Genomic DNA, 17284 nt, shown 5'->3' with positions numbered 1-17284 from the left:
TGAATGTGAACAAAACAAAAGAGATGGTTGTTGACTTCAGGAGGACACTGTGCGACCACTCTCCGCTGAACATCGATGACTCCTCCGTAGAGATCGTTAAGAGCACCAAATTTCTTGGTGTTCACCTGGCGGAGAATCTCACCTGGTCCCTCAACACCAGCTGCATAGCAAAGAAAGCCCAGCAGCGTCTCTACTTTCTGTGAAGGCTGAGAAAAGTGTGTTATAGTATTAATATTATTAAAAGTTAGGATGCAACGTGAGCGATGTGTAATGTGACAAATCTAACAAAGGAGGTGTAAGGTGCGCCTTCCCTCCGCCAGCCGGCAGCTCACCTTTGGACAAGGTGTAGCACCTGCTTAGACCCCCCTCCCAAATCAGGGTCACGTGAAGCCGTGGGAGCTGGGAGTTGGATGGTCGTATGAGCAGCTGGTTCATATCACAAGTCTGGTTATGCGACCACTGACTCCAGGCAAACAATCTCTGAGAGTATTGATAATGGCTGGAGTCACTAGTCTTGTAGAGACACTGCCCAGAAGAAGGTAATGGCAAACCATTTCTACAGAAAAAATTTCCAAGAACAATTATGGTCAAAGACAGATGGAAGTCCATGATCACCCATGTCACATGGGACAGTGATGACGATATGGGCGTAACAAGATTTTGAAGTTAACTTTTAAACATTTCTGAGAATAAACGCATAAATTTATCCAAAGGGAAACTAGAATATAGTGGAAATGCTTAGTAGATCAGGTAGCATCAAGTTCAAATTCAAAACTTATTGTCATCTGATTGTACTAATCAAACAAAGCAACTTTCATCCAGAACATGATACACCCACTAAACATATGCACCCTGGTTAAGATTTTACTGCTAATACAGTAGGGGATTTCATTCAGTAGCTTTCTGTAAAAGCAGTGTGTCCTGCTCGTAGAATGTTTGGACTTTGGCTAAAGATAAAGGGCTATGGTATTCGACATAGGAATATTGTGTCAGCTGATCAGGATGGTGGAATTGGGAGAAGGTTCTAGAGGAAGCTGAGTGGAGAGAGATTTGGGGCAGACACTGACTGGGGGGGGGTTCATGGGCTTTTTGGCAGGAGGTGCAGAGAGGAAAAGATCGGAAGAGACAGCCATAGGATTCAATCCGATGGGAAGACACGATTGCAAGGCTTGCTTCGCAAGAGGAAGGACTCTAGGATGGGAAGTTCTACCGGTGATGTGTGATGAGAATTCAGTGCCACGAGTAATGGCTATGCCCAGCTTCTGGACAATGGAAAGTCCAACGCATGGGCGCAGTTAGACTAACTTAATTGTAATGGTCTCTTTTATTTTTTCTTTTCTTTTTTTCCTCTTAATAACAGTTTGATAAAGCTGATATTAGTAACTATGTTTTCTTTATAATTGTATGCAGTGTATGATCTATTATTTCTTGCTGATGGATAATTGTGTATGGGCAGCATTTACGGATAATTGTGTATGGGCAGCATTTACACAGCATTTGCTCAATCTGTGCTTCTGTTAGTCAAAACATCCCAACTTTCCTTTTTGGTTGAACCCAAACCATACAGGCCCCAGATGTACATTGTTTAAGAAAGGTGGCCTGCTCGCACTGAGTCGAGTGGCTGTTAGCAGAGCTGGCTAACAAGCCAAGTTTGCATGTGAGCTTGGTGATCAGGAGTACATTTGTGGGGGCTTACCTGGGATTTTCTGAATGCTGTGTAAAGCTGTTTAAATTGATTAAGCAGTTTATGTATTTAAACCAGTGTCAGGGTAAGTGATTAAGGTATTCTATTATGGACACTGCAGGGATTAAGTTTTAGTGTGATTTAAAGAGATTACCCACAAATAATGCTGGGTACCTGCAGCCTTAATGAATTGCTAATTAGAATGCTAAATTCTGTGAAAGTATTGGGGAAAGTTACGTTGGTTGATTGGTGGTTTGATCAATCAGTGGGTAAGGGTTAGTCCAGACTAGTGGTGACGTGACTGAAGTTGTGCTGCCTGATAGGGTAGGGACATCTGGAGAGACAGGGCTACGGGCACTCCATAGTTTTAGAGAAAGGAGGCATGTAACTGAGGGTGAAGACATTAAAGACGAATTGTTTGTCGCTGTGGGTGAAGACTTTAAGGACAGATTGTTCTCGTTTCAGCGAAGTGAGGGGAGGAAGTTTTCTGGTGTGGAAGTTCCAATGGGTCTTCAGTGGATGGTGAAGATTCTGGGCTGGTTTCATCAATGACACCACCAGTAGATAAATGCCAATGAGCCAGCGGAGAGTCAAAGCTATCATTGGCTGAGAATGTTCTCAGGAGTGAAGCCCACCCCTGACGGGAGGAGGAATATGAGGCTTGGATGTAGCAGACGTCTCAGTTGCTGGATGAGTGGCAGTGCTCGGATAACATGAAAAGACAGCCGCTAGTAGAGAGCCTAAAGGTTCTGGCTGCTCCGGTGGTGAGGTCCTCAAAGGCAGAAACCCATTGGCTATGTCCATGGGCTACATGCAAGCATCAGAAAGCATTTTTGACATGACAGACAGCCCAGCGGAGCTCAGGGTGAGTACAGGCACGCATTCCAGGAGAAAGGGGAGACACTTTCTGGCCAGAGAGATGGCCGCATTGTTTGTTCGATGGGAAACCGGTCCCACTTGCAGGACTTATGAAGCAGAGGGCTGCTACTGACAGGGTCGCTTAACAAGCGAAGCAACCAGCACTTTTTTGTTACAACTGTGGAGAGGATGGAAGTTTCAAGTGGGAGTGTGAAGGACAGGAAAACCTTTGGAAAGCAACCCAACAGTTACTTAAACAGAAAAGGCAACATAGAAAACCTACATCACAATACAGGCCCTTCAGCCCACAAAGCTGTGCCGAACATGTCCTTACCTGAGAAATTACTAGGGTTACCCATAGCCCTCTATTTTTCTAAGCTCCATGTACCTATCCAGGAGTCTTTTAAAAGACCCTATCGTATCTGCCTCCACCACCGTTGCCGGCAGCCAATTCCACGCACTCACCACTCTCTGCATAATAAACGTACCCCTGACATCTCCACAACACGCTGGAGGAACTCAGCAGGTCGGGCAGCATCCGTAGAAATGAACAGTTGATGATTCGGGCCGAGGCCCTTCATCCTGAATGTCCTGCTGTAACCTCTGACAGCCCTCCGCACTATCCACAACACCTCCAACCTTTGTATCATGAGCAAATTTATGAACCCATCCCTTCACTTCTTCATCCAGGTCATTTATAAAAATCATGAAGAGTAGGGGTCCCAGAACAGATCCCTGAGGCACACCACTGGTCACCACCCTCCATGCAGAATATGACCCATCTACAACCACTCTTTGCCTTCTGTGGGCAAGCCAGATCTGGATCCACAAAGCAATGTCCCCTTGGATCCCATGCCTCCTTACTTTCTCAATAAGCCTTGCATGGAGTACCTTATCAAGTGCCTCGCTGAAATCCATATACACTACACCTACTCCTCTAACTAATGGTAAGGCAGGAGGAGAAGATGGTGGCACGCCTGCGCAGCCCTCTGGTGAAAAATGATATCGTATCTGTTAAATAGGGGCCGTGGACAATTCTGATTTGATAGAGAATGGGCGTGAAAGCACAGAGGAACATCTGGAGAAATTTCTGAAATGCCCGTTCGCTGCTGTTGTTACTGCGTGGTCAGGAATCTTTCGTAGGGTAGGCCTCAAAATCCCCGGCCTTGCCTGCTCTTGGCGACCGAGAAGGAGGTCGAATCTTTCAGACAGAGATGGCGCTCAGTACTCTGTGTCGGAGAGCTGATCAGAGCTCGAAGTTTTCGGCTGACTCAGAGTCGGATTCTGGTTGGCATGGCAGGGAGAGTTTTTCTTCCTTCTCCCGTCTGCGTGAGATGTGGGACATTTGAGAAACCTTGAACTTTACTGTGCTCATGGACTTCTTCATCAAGTTATGGTATCATTGCACTGTTTGTAACTATATGTTATAATTATGTGGTTTTGTCAGTTTTTTCAGTCTTGGTTTGTCCTGTGTTTTGTGATATCACACCGGAGGAAATAATGTATCATTTCTTAATGCATGCATTACTAAATGACAATAAAAGAGGACTACGTGTCTTCATAATCTAACATCATCAATGCGTTTAGTCACATCCTCAAAGTTGGGAAACTTTGGAGAGACCCAGTAAGGGAACAACCTGGCATCTTGTGGGGAACATGTTTCAACCAATGTAGCAGGGGAAACACTGAAGTGCAAAACCCTACTCTTGAAGGCTTGATGGGGCCAAGCTCCAGTGTATCACCATGGATCGGAGGCTATTTATGCTGGAGCCATACTTGACACGGGTCCTCAGGTTACTCTACTTTACAGATCTTTTGACAACAGATATTGACGCGTTTACCATTGATGCCACTCAGTGCCCAAGAAATTTGGCCCCTTAGTACTGATGATTGCCTTTATGGTGGTTACTTGTCATTGAAGTTTGGGTTTTCGGAAGCAGATATTGGAGTAGATGAGGCCCTTGATACATTACTGTTAATCAATGCGGACTCGGTTGAAAAGAGTGAAGCTTCCATTATTGTGGGAACAAATACTCCCATTGTGAGAAGGCTTTTTGGAACCTGCAAGGAGAGAAATGGAGAGAATTTTTTGAAAACCTTATTCATTCACCCAGGGTTTAGAGCTGTTTTTGAGGAAGTGAAAGTTCCTCCAAAGCAAGGTGAGCATAAACAAGGAACTGTGTGATACACCCACCGTGTCACATCCTGGTGAAGTAGCTAGAGTGACAGGAAAGCCCAAGTTCCCTGAAATGCCTGATGATGAGGCTCTCCTGGTGGATACTCCGGAGGACCCTGAAGAACGGTCATGCTTACCTGCCGGGTATTGGCGAGACCCTACACTGCAGAAACCTTCAGCTGTACATGTAAACAGGATGGCAGTGATTGGAGAGAGAGGTCAGCCTCAGACATGGGACGCCAATGGCACATCTTTTCTTGGTGACCGTAATGTCTAGTTTTCTGGTAAGAAAACCAGGAGAGAGACATTCTCCTGGATCAGGAAAGTTAATGGGAAAATATTTGAACCTTGATGACTCCCTGGTACCCAAGGGATGGAAAAGGAGACTATAGAGAAGATGTTGAAGTTTGAAGATGTCTTTTCTACTGACGAATTTCATGTGGATTGCTCTAAGAGTAATTGCCACACCATCCAAATGACAGAGGACACTCCTTTCAGAGAAAGGTCTCGGCGATTAGCACCAGCAAAAGTTGAAGATGATTGGCAGCATCTGCTGAAACCTCAATGAGTCAAGGAATCCCTAAGTGACACCCATAGTGGTGGTGAGGAAGAAGAATGGGAAGGTGTGAATGTGTGTTGACTACTGGACACTGAACCAACATACAGTCCCTGACCAATATACTGTTCCACGGATCGAGGATATTCCGGCCTGCCTGAGGAAAGTGTTACGTACCCCGTAACTGGGTTGCCAAACCAGCAGAAATGGATCACTCAGTTGGAGTCTGGATTACTAGAACTAAGAAAGTTTTATTAAAGAAACAAGCAACACAGTAATCGAAAGGATAATAAATGCAACAGTTCAGCAATGATAACCACACATGTGCACAAAATTAAGATAACAGCATCAATCAAGCTCTATCGTTGTCTAGGGGTAAATGACTAATTTCAAAGTGACACAAAGTTCAGTCCAATTTAGTAGTTCAGTTCGCAGATGGACAATGTGGGGGGGGGGGAGAGGAGGAGGGAGAGAGGGGGAGAGAGGGGGAGGGAGGGGGAGGGAGGGGGAGGGAGAGAGGGGGAGAGGGGGAGAGGGGGAGAGGGGGAGAGGGGGAGAGGGGGAGAGGGGGAGAGGGGGAGAGGGGGAGAGGGGGAGAGGGGGAGAGGGGGAGAGGGGGAGAGAGAGGGGGAGAGGGGGAGAGGGGGAGAGGGGGAGAGGGGGAGAGGGGGAGAGGGGGAGAGAGGGAGAGAGAGGGAGAGAGAGGGAGAGAGAGGGAGAGAGGGAGAGAGGGAGAGAGGGAGAGAGAGATAGATAGATAGAGAGATAGATAGAACAACTGATCATTCAGAAACGGCTTCCACTCACAGACCGGCGATAATTGCTCACAAGCAGGTTTTGGGCAGGTCCTTGGTGATGTCACCTGAGGTCACCAACTGTGACCCCTCCTCCAGATGCAGTCAATCCTCTGCAGAGAACTCGGCACCCAAGCAAGGGCGGACACACACCGGGTTCCCGATGATCGTACCTTTCCACCCTGTGCGTTGTCCGGTACTTCCCACCGACTCGTGAGAGGCGCACCGCTTCCAGGGTCTCGTTACCTCGGGTGTCGTGTGTGTCCTGCCTTAGCGAACCTGTCCCTTTTTATCCCCCTGCTGGGGTATCGCCTGTCCATCACTTCAAACAGTTCAGGGTTCAAAGGGGGAGCCGCTCCAGACAGCTCTCTCTCTCTCCCTCCCGTCCCTTCATTACACATCTCCAGATGCTGCTTCATTGTCCCTTATCTCTCCTTCCCCTGAGGACAGGTGGCAGACCAACTGCTGATCTCACAGGACAGCTAACATCTATGTGTATTCTCGTCACAAAAGGAAGTTGGGAGTGGGTATTATGAAGTGAATGAAATTGACAAAGAGAAGATATCATTTATATGTCCACTTGGATTCTTTCAGATTGAATGAATGCCCCAGAGCATATCAGGGGCACTGGCTACTTTACAATGTGTCATGGAGAAGGCTGTTTGAGTCATGAACTTGCTTGAGTTACAGGTGCATTTGGATGACTTCATAGAGTTTGCATTGTTGGCTATAAGAAAGGACAGTCTAATCAAGGACAAGAGAAGCAGACAAACCAGTTGTCTTTGTTTCCAATCACAAACAAGAGAAAATCTGCAGATGCTGGAAACCTGAGCAACACACACAAAATGCTGGAGGAACTCAGCAGGCCAGGCAGCATCTATGGAAAAGAGCACAGTCGATGTTTTGGGCAGAAACGTTTCAGCAAGTCCATCCACTTTGTGAACTTTGAACCAATTCTGGTTCTTGGATAATCTAATCAGAGCAATTGGATGTGGATACAAGTAGGTTTAGGTGATGACCTGCTAAACCTGAGACCATTCTTGGACAAGTAGTTATTTGTTATGTAAAGAGCATGGACTCTGAACCGATTCTTGCTCTGAGATAATCTAATCAGAGCAATTGAATGTGGACACAAACAGCTTCAGGTAATAGCCTGCTAAACTTGCTAAATTCTCAGATAAATAGCTACTTATTATGTAAAATGCCAGACCTACCAAAGAAACAATCTGCAATCTCATTAGACTCTGTCTGGGTCTATCCACACAAGCAAAGCCTCTCATCATCTTACACACATCTATCAGGTCACCTCTCATCCTCCCTCGCTCCAAAGAGAAAAGCCCAAGGACACTCAACCTATTCTCACAACGTACACCCGCCAATCCAGGCAACATCCTTGTAAATCTCCCCTGCACTTTCTGTATTGTATTCACATTCTTCCTGTGGTGAGGTGACCAGAACTGAGCACAGTACTCCAAGTGTAACTTACCTCATAGCTCTTGAACTCAATCCCATGGTTGATAAATGCCAACACACCATACGCCTTCTTAACAACATTGTCAACCTGCGCAGCAGCTTTGAGTGTCCTATGGACACAGACCCCAAGATCTTGCTGCTCCTTCACACTGCCAAGAGCTTTACCATTAATATTATGTTCTGTCTTCAAATTTGACATACAGAAACGAACCACTTCACACTTATCTTGGTTGAACTCTATCCACCACTTCTCAGCCCAGTTTTGCATCCTATCAATGTCCTGTTGTAACCACTGACAGCCCTCCAGACTATCCACAACACCCCCAACTTTTGTGTCATCAGCAAACTTACTAACCCACCCTTCTACATCTTCATGCTGGTCATTTATAAAAATCACAAAGAGAAGGGGTCCCAGAATAGATCCCTGCGGAACACTGTCCTCCATGCAGAATATGAACCATCCATCAACAGCATTTGTCTTCTGTGGGCAAGCCAATTCTAGATCCACAAAGCAAAGTATCCTTGGACCCCATGCCTCATTTCTTTCTGAATGAGCCTAGCATGGGGAACCTTATCAAGTGCCTTATTGGAATCCATATACACTACATCTACTGCTCTACCTTCATCAATGTGTTTTGTTACATCCTCAAAGAATTAAATCAGGTTCGTTAGGCATTACCTACCCTTGACAAAGCCATGATGACTATCCCTAATCAGATTATGTCTCTCCAAATGCACATAAATCCTGCCTCTCAGGATCTTCTCCAATGATTTGCCCCACCACTGAAGCAAGGCTCACCGGTCTATAATTTCCTGGGTTACCTCTACTCCCTTTTTTGATCAAGGGAACAACATTTGCAACCCTCCAATCCTCTGGAACTTCTCCCATCCCTATTAATGATGCAAAGATCACTGCCAGAGACTCAGCAATTTCTTCCCTTGCTTCCCACAGTAGCCTGGGGTATATCTTGTCCGGTCCCGGTGACTTATCTAACTTAATACTTTTCAAAAGCTCCATAGAAACCATAGCACAGAAACAGGCCTTTTGGCCCTTCTTGGCTGTGCCAAACCATTTTCTGCCTAGTCCCACTGACCTGCACACGGACCATATCCCTCCATACACCTCCCATCCATGTATCTGTCCAATTTATTCTTAAATGTTAAAAAAGAACCTGCATTTACCACCTCATCTGGCAGCTCATTCCATACTCCCACCACTCTCTGTGTGAAGAAGCCCCCGCTAATGTTCCCTTTAAACTTTTCCCCCCTTACCCTTAACCCATGTCCTCTGGTTTTTTTCTCCCCTTGCCTCAGGGGTAAAAGCCTGCTTGCATTCACTCTATCTATATCCATCATAATTTTATATACCTCTATCAAATCTCCCCTCATTCTTCTACGCTCCAGGGAATAAAGTCCAAACCTATTCAACCTTTCTCTGTAACTGAGTTTCTCAAGTCCTGGCAACATCCTTGTAAACCTTCTCTGCACTCTTTCAACCTTATTTATATCCTTCCTGTAATTTGGTGACCAAAACTGAACACAATACTCCAGATTCGGCCTCACCAATGCCTTATACAACCTCATCATAACATTCCAGCTCTTATACTCAATACTTTGATCAACAAAGGCCAATGTACCAAAAGCTCTCTTTACGACCCTATCAACCTGTGATGCCACTTTTAGGGAATTTTGTATCTGTATTCCCAGATCCCTCTGTTCTACTGGACTCCTCAGTGCCTTACCATTAACCTTGTATGTTCTACCTTGGTTTGTCCTTCCAACGTGCAATACCTCACACTTGTCTGTATTAAACACCATCTGCCATTTTTCAGTCCATTTTTCCAGCTGGTCCAAGTTCCTCTGCAGGCTCTGAAAATCTTCCTCACTGTCTACTACACCTCCAATCCTTGTATCATCAGCAAATTTGCTGATCCAATTTACCATATTATCATCCAGATCATTGATATAGATGACAAATAACAATGGATGCAGCACTGATCCCTGTGGCACACCACTAGTCACAGGCCTCCACTCAGAGAAGCAATTCTCTACCACCACTCTTTGGCTTCTACCATTGAGCCAATGTCTGATCCAATTTACCACCTCTCCATGTATACCTAGCGACTGAATTTTCCTAACTAACTTCCCATGAGGGACCTTGTCAAAGGCCTTACCGAAGTCCATGTAGACAATATCCACTGCCTTTCCTTCATCCACTTACCTGGTAACCTCCTCGAAAAACTCCAATGGATTGGTCAAACATGACCTACCACGCACAAAGCCATGTTGACTATCTCTAATAAGTCCCTGTCTATCCAAATGCTTGTAGATTCTGTCTCTTAGTACTCCCTCCAATAATTTACCTACTACCGACGTTAAACTCACCGGCCTATAATTTCCCGGATTACTTTTAGATCCTTTTTTAAACAACGGAACAACATGAGCCACTCTCCAATCCTCCGGCACCTCATCCGTAGACAGTGACATTTTAAATATTTCTGCCAGGGCCCCCGCAATTTCAACACTAGTCTCCTTCAAGGTCCGAGGGAACACCCTGTCAGGTCCCGGGGATTTATCCACTTTAATTTTCCTAAGACAGCAAGCACCTCCTCCTTTTCAATCTGCACAGTTTCCATGATCTCACTACTTGATTCCCTCAATTCCATAGACTTCATGCCAGTTTCCTTAGTAAATACAGACGCAAAAAACCTATTTAAGATCTCCCCCATTTCCTTTGGTTCTGCACATAGCCGACCACTCTGATCTTCAAGAGGACCAATTTTATCCCTTACAATCTTTTTGTTCTTAATATACCTGTAAAAGCTCTTTGGATTATCCTTCACTTTGACTGCCAAGGCAACCTCATGTCTTCTTTTTGCCCTCCTGATTACTTTCTTAAGTATTTTCTTGCACTTCTTATACTCCTCAAGCACCTGATTTACTCCTCGTTTCCTATACATTTCATACAGCTCCCTCTTCTTCTTTATCAGAGTTACAATATCCCTTGAGAACCAAGGTTCCTTATTCCTATTCAATTTGCCTTTAATCCTGACAGGAACATACAAACTCTGCACTCTCAAAATTTCCCCTTTGAAGGCTTCCCACCTACCAATCACATCTTTGCCAAACAATCTGTCCCAATCCACGCTTTTTAGATCCTTTCTCATTTCTTCAAATTTGGCCTTCTTCCAGTTCAGAACCTCAACCCTAGGACCAGATCTATCCTTGTCCATGATCAAATTGAAACTAATGGTGTTATGATCACTGGAACCAAAGTGCTCCCCTACACAGACTTCCGTCACTTGTCCTAACTCGTTTCCTAACAGGAGATCCAATATTGCATCCCCTCTAGTTGGTCCCTCTATATATTGATTTAGAAAACTTTCCTGAACACATTTTACAAACTCTAAACCATCTATACCCCTAACAGTATGGGAGTCCCAATCAATGTATGGAAAATTAAAATCCCCTACCACCACAATTTTATGTTTCCTGCAGTTGCCTGCTATCTCTCTGCAGATTTGCTCTTCCAAGTCTCGTTGACTATTGGGTGGTCTGTAATACAATCTCTTTGTAGCACATAACAGGAATTCTGCAGATGCTGGAAATTCAAGCAACACACATAAAAGTTGCTGGTGAACGCAGCAGGCCAGGCAGCATCTCTAGGAAGAGGTGCAGTCGACGTTTCAGGCCGAGACCCGGTCTCGGCCTGAAACGTCGACTGCACCTCTTCCTAGAGATGCTGCCTGGCCTGCTGCGTTCACCAGCAACTTTTATGTGTGTTCTTTGTAGCACATCCTCTTTCTTAATGTCTATACACACAAGCATTCAGTACGCTTTAAGCCATCCCCACAATTGCCAAGGTCCTTTTCACTGGTGAATACCGAAACAAAGTATTCATTAATTACCTCCTGTTAGAGTGGATTTTTTTGGGGTAGATGATTTGTTTACACTTAAATGACTGGCCACCAGACTTCTATTTTTAACTGTTTGACAAAGGACTGTGGATCGAGTCCACCACAATGGGCTTCCTAAAAGGTGTAAATATCAGATGCTTCTGGTGCCTGATGCTGTAGTTTCGAAGACAGTATTATCTATACATTATAAATATTAATTGTCTTCTATGTTAGCACATAAAATGCCAAATAAATGTATTGCGGATTGAACTAAAGGCTGTGGATACCAACCCAGACATGTTGGCGTCGGAAGGAAAGGATGAAATCCGAGGTGTGATGTTTGTATGTAACTTCAAAAAGAAGCATTGTCCATGCATTGTCTGAAGTAGCGATCGCCTTTGCGTTTAGCATATAAATATCGAGCCCTAATTCAGCTAGCAGAACTTTTTGCGGAAAGCGTCTCCGTCGGTTAAGATGCTTGCTGTGTCGAATAAAGAAGCTGCTTTGTACCTACCAGTGACTCTGCCTCTCTGGTGATTTCATCCACGCTACAACTCCTCCACTGCCTCCTCCAACTCCACTCTCCCTCCTGATTGGTTCTATTCTCACACAGCTCATCCTCTTGCCCTTCACATACTTGGGAGTTTCCTTAGTCCTGCTCACCAAGGCCTTCTCATGGCCCCTTCTAGCTCTCCTAATTTCATTCTTGAGCTCCTTCCTGGCACATTTGTAATTTTCTTGAGCTCTTGAACCTTTGAACTTTCATAAGCTTTCTTTTCTTCTGAACTAGATTCTTTGTACACCATGGTTCTTTTACCCTTCCATCCTTTCCCTAACTCGATGGAACATACCTATGCAGAACTCCATGCAAATGTTCCCTGAACATTTGCCACATTTCTGACGTGCATTTCCCTGAGAACACCTGCTCCCAATTTATGCTCCCAAGTTCCTGCTTAATAACATCATATTTCCCCTTACTCCAATTAAATGAGCTCCCAAATTTTCCGCTCCTATCCCTCTCCAGCGCTGTGGTAAAGGAGATAGAGTTGTGATCACTACCTCCAAAATGCTCTCCCACTAAGAGATCTGACACCTGACTTGGTTCATTTCCCAATACCAGATCAAGTACAGCCACTCCTCTAGTTGGCTTATCTACATATTGTGTCAGGAAACCTTCCTGAACACACCTAACAAACTCCACCCCATCTAAACCCTTTGCTCTAAGGAGATGGTCAATATTAGGAAAGTTAAAATCAGCCATCACAACAACCTTATTATTATTGCACCATTCCAGAATATGCCTCCCTACCTGCTCCTCGATGTCCCTGTTACTGTTGGGAGGGGGGGGGGGTCTATAAAAAACACCCAGTAGGGTTATTGCCCCTTTCCTGTTTCTGACTTCCACCCACACTGATTCAGTTGACAATCCCTCCATGACTTCCTCCTTTTCTACAGCCGTGACACCGTCCCTGAATAGCAAAGGCACGCCCCACCTCTTTTGTCATCCTCCCTGTCCTTTTTGAAACATCTAAAGTCCGGCACACTCAGCAACCATTCCTGCCCCTGAATCATCCAAGCCTCTGTAATGGTGCCAACATTATTGTTCCATGTATTGATCCACGCTGTAACTTCATTTGTGATCGATTATGAAGACACGCAGTCCTCTCTTATTATCATTTAGTAATGCATGCATTAAGAAATGATACAATATTTCCTCGGGTGTGATATCACAAAACACAGGACAGACCAAGACTGAAAAAAACTAACAAAACCACATAATTATAACATATACTTGCATTAAAATAGACACATCTCCAACCATCTGGCTGAATACTTCTTTGCTCTGTCATCTGCCTATCCTTTCTCTTCAACTTCTTTCAAGCTATCACTACTTGTCCACCAACCACCCCATCTTCTGCCTCTTCACTTCGGTTCCCACCCCCTTGCATCTCTAGTTTAAACCGTCCCCAACAGCACTAGTAAACCTCCCTCCCAGGATATTGGTTCCCTCCAGTTTGGGTGCAACCTGTCCCACTTGTACAGGTCACTCCTTCCCCAGAAAAGGTTCCAATGATCCAAGAACTTGAAACCCTGTCCCTGCACCATCTCCTCAGCCACTCATTCATCTGCGCTATCTTTCTGTACTGACCTCCACTAGCTCGTAGCACTGGGAGTAATCCGGAGATTATCACCATGAGGGTCCTGCTCTTCAGCCTCCTTCCCAACTCCCTAAACTTACTGCACAGGACCGCTACCCCTCTCCAGCCTTTGTCATCAGTATCAACATGTACTACGGCCTCTAGCTGCTCAGCCTACCCTTCAAAAATATTCTGCAACCCCTCAGGACCCTAGCATCTGGGAGGCAACACACTATCTTGGTGTTTCTTTTGCTGCTGCAGAATCTCCTATCTGTCCCCGTAACTATCGAGTCCCCTCTGACTATTGCTCCGCCTGACTTCCCCCTACCCTCTTGAGGCTCAGAGCCGACCACAGTGCTATTGGTCAGGCTGCTGCTGCCTTGCCCAGATAGGTCATCCCCCTCAACAGTAACCAAAAGGGTATACCTGTTGGTCAAGGGAATGGCCACAGTGGGACCCTGCACTGACTTCTTTCTCCCTTTACCTCACTCAGGGTTCACCCATCTACTCCCTGAACTCTGCACTCTATGTGTAACCACCTGCTCAACAGTCCTATTTATCAAATGCTCTGCCTCCTGGATGATCCTAAGTTCATCCAACTCCAGCTCCTTAATACTATCTTTCATGAGCTGGAGTTGGCTGCACTTCCTGCAGGAGTAGTTATCAGGGGGACTATTAGGTTCCATGAATTCCCACATCCTACAGGAGGAGCATTCCACTACCATATCTGCCATCCTGCCTGCATTGAACAATGGGTAACCAAGACCAAATCCTCTAACCTGTTTCTTTGGTGTCAGCCTCTTCTCATCAAAGTTCCTTGAGTCAAAGCCTGATGCTCCCACTCTCACCGCTGGCCCACTCCTGACAATGGCCATCCTGCTTGGGAGTGCAGTGTTATGTGTTTCACTGGAACGGGGCTGCATGAGGACATACCCAATCAAAACTTTTCCATGGACGGCTTCCAGAATGTTCGGGCTGACCGGAAGTGCACTGAGAGTGGTAAGTGTGAAGGAGTTGGGTGCTTACTGGTTCTGTTTAACAACGGATGGTGCAATCCGGGTCGTATTACGATCGAGGAACGTGTTTGTAGACCAGATATTGAACTTTTTACTGTAGGACTTCGGCCATATTCCACCGAGATACAACACTGGGCATCACGGGAGGTTGTTCCTGCCTGTGGCCATCGAACTTGCAGCTTCTCCCGTGGAGGGTCAGACACCCTGAGCCAATAGGCTGGTCCTGGACTTATTTTCCATCTGGCACAGTTTGCATTTTGTTGTTTGATAGTTTGTGGTTTTTGTATTGCTATATTTATGCTCTATTCTTGGTTGGTGGGGCTGTAACGAAACCCAATTTCCCTCGGGATCAATAAAGTATGTCTGTCTATCTATCTATCTTGCCCCTTCTCTACTTTTCTTTAATTCTTTGCAGTGCCCTGCTCCCGATGCTGACTGGTCCTCTGGAATGTCCGGACACATACTAAGCTCTTGTTTTATATAAGCTTTGCCAACCTGCGAGTAAATTCTTTGAAGTGCAAAACATCAAATTTTGCAAGGCATCAGTTAACTATGTTGGACACCACACACAAAAAAAATGCTGGTGAACGCAGCAGGTCAGGCAGCATCTATAGGAAGAGGTACAGTCAAAGTTTCGGGCCGAGAAGTGAGTCGGCTACACTTCACCTGTGAGTCGACTGGGGTGATATACTGCGTCCGGTGCTCCCGATGTGGCCTTCTATATACTGGTGAGACCTGACGCAGACTGGGAGATCGTTTTGCTGAACACCTACGCTCTGTCCTCCAGAGAAAGCAGGATCTCCCAGTGGCCACACATTTTAATTCCACCTCCCATTCCCATTCTGATATGTCAATCCATGGCCTCTACTGTCAAGATGAAGCCACACTCAGGTTGGAGGAACAACACCTGATATTCCATCTGGGTAGCCTCCAACCTGATGGTATGAACATTGACTTCTCTAACTTCCGCTAATGCCCCAACTTCCCCTCATACCCCATCCGTTATTTATTTAATATATTTTTTATTTTTCCCCCTTTTTTTCTCTTTTCTCCCTCTGTCCCTCTCACTATAACTCCTTGCCTCCCCTCCCCCCTTCTCTTTCTCCCCAGGTTTCTCCCTTCTCCAACTCTTGGCTCCATCCCTCCCCCTCCTGTCTTCTCCTATCATTTCGGATCTCCCCCTCCCCCTGCCACTTTCAAATCTCTTATTAGCTCTTCTTTCAGTTAGTTCTGACGAAGTGTCTCGGCCCGAAACGTCGACTGTACCTCTTCCTATAGATGCTGCCTGGCCTGCTGCGTTCACCAGCATTTTTTTTTGTGTGTGTTGTTTGAATTTCCAGCATCCGCAGATTTCCTCGTGTCTATGTTGGGCACATAGTCTCACAGCATGGAGTAGCTATTGATCCATCCAAGATAGAGGTGGTGACCACATGGCCAAGGCCTTACGCTCGTTCCTTGGATTCTGTGGGTACTAGCAGAGGTTTGTGAAGGATTTCTCTAACGAGTCACCCTTTGAATCAGCTTCTCCGTGGTTACCCACCCTTGGGGAAGAAAGGGAGGAGGACAAAAGGAGAAGGAGGTAAATCTTATCTTAGCCCTTTTGAGCCTTTCGAGGAAAGATGGAATACAAAATGTGAAGAGACCTTTCAGCTGCTGACTAAAGCAGCTGTGTTGGCCTTTGCAAACCCCCAGTTTCTACTGCATGCCGATGCTAGCCATGACGATACAGGGGGTGTTCTATATCAGGGACATGGCAAAGGCTTTAGACCTGTTACTTTCATCAGCTGGAGTCCATCACCCTCCGAGCAAAATTTCTCCATGCGCAAATTGGAGTTTCTGGCACTGAAATGGGCTGTGGTGGATGAGTTTAGTGATTATATGGTGTCAAGTTCAAGGTGAGGACTGACAACAATCCACTGACTTATATCTTGACCTTCTCGAATTTGGATGCCGCAGTCATTGTTGGTTGTCAGTGTTGTCTGGTTATGATTGCAGCCTGAATTATCTGCCGGCGAGCCAGAACATTGATGTGGATGTGCTGTCCTGACATTCGCATGAGGTGCTGGAAATGGACGGAGAACGGCGGAGTGTTCCTGCCTCTGGTGCCAGCTTTCCACCATGGCTGTGGAAGATAGAGCTGTGGATTATCTGGGAGTTTCTGGTTGCACCATTCCAGAAGCTTAATGCAACTTGACATCTCGATGTGAAGCAGTTACCTGCCTTGAGTCCTGCGGAACTGGCAGCAGCACAACGAGACAATGTTTGTATAGGTGCCATTTGGTCATCTGTTGCAAAGGGGGATATGGCTGAGTTGAAAAGATGAAACACCCTACCATACCCCTACTGATGAGAGAATGTAGCAGACTGGAGTTGAGGAACCAGGTTCTGTACAAGGTCACATCTCCTTCAGACAGGCCTCAGCATTCCCAGTTGGTTTTGGCTGAGAAACATCAGAGGATTGTGTTGCAGTCACTTCATGATGATTCAGGTCACTTGGGGTTTGACAAGACCTATGGATTAGTCTGAGATTGGTTCTACTGGTTCTTCCAGGGTGATCCCCAGTCTGAAAGATTCAACTGGACACTGTTAGACATGCTTTGAACCCTGGAGATCAGCAAGAAGAGCAAATGGAGTCAGCATATTGGGCATTTGGCACACTGCTACAACTGTACACCGAATGAAGCTACCGGATA

Source organism: Mobula birostris, chromosome 1 (assembly GCF_030028105.1).
Source record: "Mobula birostris isolate sMobBir1 chromosome 1, sMobBir1.hap1, whole genome shotgun sequence".
In the NCBI taxonomy this organism is placed as follows: Eukaryota; Metazoa; Chordata; class Chondrichthyes; order Myliobatiformes; family Myliobatidae; genus Mobula; species Mobula birostris.
The sequence above is the reverse complement of the archived record's forward strand: the minus strand, read 5'-3'. Positions refer to the sequence as shown.